Genomic DNA, 4,898 nt, shown 5'->3' on the forward strand with positions numbered 1-4,898 from the left:
GATATATACACATTCCTACACACACAATCCTATGCACATACACAGATATTTACACATTCATATACACACAGAGAGATATACACATTCATACACACACACCTACGAACACACATACTGTACATATATACACATTCATACTCACACCTACGCACATCATACATACACACACACCTACAAGCACACACAGATATATACACATACACCTACACACAGAAATATACACATTCATACACACATCTACGCACACACACACATATATACACATTTGTTCACTCACACCTATGCACACACAGATATATACACATTCATACACACACAGAAATATATACACATTCATACACTTACGCACATGCAGAGATATATACACATCCATAAATATTCACGCACTTACTCACACACACAGAAATATACACATTCATACACACATCTACGCACACACACACATATATACACATTTGTTCACTCACACCTATGCACACACAGATATATACACATTCATACACACACAGAAATATATACACATTCATACACTTACGCACATGCAGAGATATATACACATCCATAAATATTCACACACTTACTCACACACACAGAAATATACACATTCATACAAACACCTACGCACACACACAGCTATATACACATTCATATATACACACACCAACGCACAAAAACACAGATATATACACATTCATAGACACACACCTACGCACACACACAGAAATATACACATTAATACATACTTACCTACATGCACACACAGATATATTCACATTCATACACACACCTACGCACACACACAGATATATACACACACAGTGCGGATCAGGTCCGCCAGACCTCGCTGAATACGGAGAGCATTACGCTCTCCATATTCAGCATTGCACCAGCAGCTCACAAGAGCTGCTGGTGCAACGCCGCCCCCTGCAGACTCGCGGCCAATGGGCCGCCAGCAGGGAGGTATCAATCAACCCGATCGTACTCGATCGGGTTGAATTCCGGCGATGTCTGTCCCCCTGCTCAGAACAGGCGGACAGGGTTATGGAGCAGCGGTCTTTGTGACCGCTGCTTCATAACTGCTGTTTCTGGCGAGCCTGCAGGCTCGCTAGAAACACTGGGCATCAAGCTCCATTCGGAGCTTGATAGATAGGCCCCTATATGCGACACGTCTCCCGGCGGTTACTTATAGAAACATGCAGATCAGGAGATGACTGTGCTTATATCGCCCTAGGCGGGTGTAATTGAGCGTTATTACGTTAGCTATCGACTGTATTAGATAGTCTCTGGGGCACTCTATCACATCTCCCGGCGGTTACTTATAGAAACATGCAGATCAGGAGATGACTGTGCTTATATCGCCCTAGGCGGGTGTAATAGAGCGCTATTATGTTAGCTATCGACTGTATTAGATAGTCTCTGGGGCACTCTATCACATCTCCCGGCGGTTACTTATAGAAACATGCCGACCGGGAGATGACTGTGCTTATATCGCCCTAGGCGGGTGTAATAGAGCGTTATTACGTTAGCTATCGACTGTATTAGATAGTCTCTGGGGCACTCTATCACATCTCCCGGCGGTTACTTATAGAAACATGCCGACCGGGAGATGACTGTGCTTATATCGTCCTAGGCGGGTGTAATTGAGCGTTATTACGTTAGCTATCAACTGTATTAGATAGTCTCTGGGGCACTCTATCACATCTCCCGGCGGTTACATAAAAAACATGCCGACTGGCAGATGACTGTATTGTCAAGACTGTCAACGCCCACGTAGGGCGGTCCTTGGGGAGGCGCCATTTACATAGCGCTCCTTTTCATCTCCCGGCAGTTACATAAATCTACATGCCGACCGGGAGATGACTGTTTTGTCAACGCCCACGAGGTGCGGTCCTTGGGGAGGCGGCATTTGTATAGCACGCCTTTTTTCCCTTCTCTTCCGGAGAGTCCAAAGAGATATGGTGTAGTTACTGGTCCTATTACGCATCCTCATGTTATATGCGTAATTGGGACCGGAGACTGTCTTTCCCTGTTGCGGTGGGGTTCCGGATCGTGAACGTACCGCTCAGAGGGAGATAGTTTTTTCTGTAAAGGCACCTCAGCAGTTTCCTGCTGAGGGATATTGATAAATTGCAAAATTATTTAAGCTGTCCTGCCCTATTTACAGCAGTTAATAAAAAGGGGAAAAAAGTTATCCTTTTTAAAACTTAAAGTGACAGTTACGTTTTTTGCATTTATTAAAAAGTTAAGGAATTCTTTGAAAGCTCTTGGTCCTTTTTGAATAAGAAATGGACCAAGAGGATACGCAGAGGGTTTTTTGGGTTGTTACACAATGTTTAACCACCAACTCGCTGTTCCTCATGTATGTGAGGAATTTAATCCTTAGGGATAGTCCTTTTTTTCTGAGACAACATTTCCAAAGAGGATGTTGTTCAGAAATGTATTTACTATGTTTAATATACACAATTTTCTCCTTAGGAGTCCCAAATTTTATTGTCCTCACATGCAGTGCCCTGCGCTTCCTCTATAATTAGTTTGAGTTACTTTTCTAGACTTCGCTCTTCTCATGTGTTCTGATGCGTTGTCTGCTTTCCCAATATTGTAGGGAACGCGTTAGAGCTAGATCAGACATTCAGCAAGTGAGGTTTCTAGCACAGTGTAATTCCTCTTGTTGATGCTGAAGTTGTATCTTTTAAGTTTAAGCCACATCACCTCCGTTTGTTACTCAAGGAGATTTTAGCTACATTGGACTCCTCAGTCATAGTAAAAAAAAAAAAAAAGTTTTTTGTACACCAGGGCTTACAATTGCAGCCATCTGTGTGCATTGCTACCGTCACTAGTGCGGCAGCATATTGGTTGAGGTGCTGCCTGATGCTATCAGGACAGAAACTTCTTTGAGGGAAATTCAGGAAAGGATAAACACCCATAAACTGGCTAATACCTTTATTATGGATGCTACCCTTCAAGTTATCTAAGTTGGGAGCAAAGATTTTGGTTTCTTTATTCTAGCTCGCAGAGCCTTATGGTTAAAACCTTGGTCTGCGGTTGTGTCCTCTAAGTCTAAGCTTCTGTACCTTTCAGATAGCTCAGCATGCTAAGGCATTGGGTGGCTAAGTCCTGTAGTAGCCCAAGGGTTGCAGATTCAGTCCCCTGTGAGGTCCACTCAATGTTTCATCCTTCTGAGGTTGACAAGATGAGCAGCACCTTGAGACCCTTACGGGTGATTAGATGTACTTTACAAGTATCCCATTTATACATTCATAATTTTTAGCTATTCCTTACAAGGGGCAGACCTTGTTTGGACCTGGCCTGTCGGAGATTATCTCTGATATCACGGGAGGTAAGGGTCTCCTTCCCCCTCAGGATACAGGAAAAGGACGACAGAGCAATTTTCGTTCCTTTCGAATCTTCAAGGGAAATTCTTCCTCTACTGCCTCCGAACAGGATCGGACTAAACCTGCATGGAGACCCTATCAATCTTGGAATAAGACCAAAAAACCTGCTGTTGAATCAAGGACAGCATGAAGGGCATGCCCCCGATCCGTGACTGGATCTTGTAGGGTGCAGACTTTCCTTCTTCGTTCAGGCTTGGGTTCAAGATGTTCAGGATCCCTGGGCTATAGAAATAGTGTCCCAGGGATACAGGTAGAGTTCAATAGTTTTCCTCCCAGAGGCAGGTTTCTGTTTTCAGGATTGTCTGCAGACCAGACACAAAGAGAGGCATTCTTACTTTGTGTAAGAGACCTTTCCAACCTGGGAATGATCGTTCCTGTTCCGGTGCAAGAACAGGGTTTGGGATTTTATTCCAATCTATCATGGTTCCCAAAAGGAGGGACCTTCAAGCCAATTTTAGATCTCAAGAGTCTAAACAAATTTTTTCAGAGTACCGTACTTCTAGACTGAAACTATTCGTTCCATTCTTCCTTTGATCCAAGAGGGCCAATTCATGACAATAAGTGGATTAAAGGACGCGTACCTGCATGTTCCCATTTATAGGGATCATCACAATTCCTAAGGTTTGCTTTTCTGTACAAACACGTGCAGTTCATGGCTTTTTCCTGCGGTCTTGCCACAACTCCCAGAATTTTCATAAGGGTTTTGAGATTACTGTTTGCTGTGCTTCGGTTAAGCTCAAGCAACGGAACAGAGTTTATGCAGACTTGTCTCCTCGAATGCTACTGGAGCAGGTGACAAGGGATTCTCTTCTTTAGTTGTTGTCTCTGGATTATCTCTCCCAGGGAATGTGCTTTCGCAGACCATCTTGTGTGATTGTTACAACAGATGCCAGCCTTATAAGATAGGGAACAGTCTGGGGCTCCCTAAAGGGCTCAGGGAGTTTGGACTCAGTTTGTTCTACCTATAAACATTCTGGAGCTGAGAGCGATCTTCAAGGCTCTTATGGCCTGGCCCAGTTAGCCTCGGTCCAGTTTCTCAGGTTTCAGTCGGACAATATACCTTCAGTGGCTTTCATCAATCATCTGGGAGGAACGAGGAGTTCCTTAGCGATGACAGAGGTAACCAAAAATAACTCAGTGGGCGGAGGCCCATTAGTGTTGCCTGTCGGCGACTCACATCCCAGGGGTGGACTACTGGGAGGCGGACTTCCTTAGCAGGCAGACCTTTCATCCGGGGGAGTGGGAACTTCATCCGGAAGTGTTCTACAGCCTGATTCTCAGGTGGGTTCAGCCAGAATTAGATCTCTTGGCATCCCGTCAGAATACCAAGCTCCCGAGATATGGGTCGAGGTCCAGGGATTCCCAGGCGGAACTGTTAGATGCTTTGGTGGTTCCTTGGACCTTCTCTCTAGCATATCTATTTCCTCCATTTGTGCTTCTTCCTCAAGTCATTGCTCGAATCAAGCAGGTGAGGGCATCGGTGATCCTCATTGCTCCTGCTTGGCC

Source organism: Bombina bombina, chromosome 5, assembly GCF_027579735.1.
Source record: "Bombina bombina isolate aBomBom1 chromosome 5, aBomBom1.pri, whole genome shotgun sequence".
In the NCBI taxonomy this organism is placed as follows: domain Eukaryota; kingdom Metazoa; phylum Chordata; class Amphibia; order Anura; family Bombinatoridae; genus Bombina; species Bombina bombina.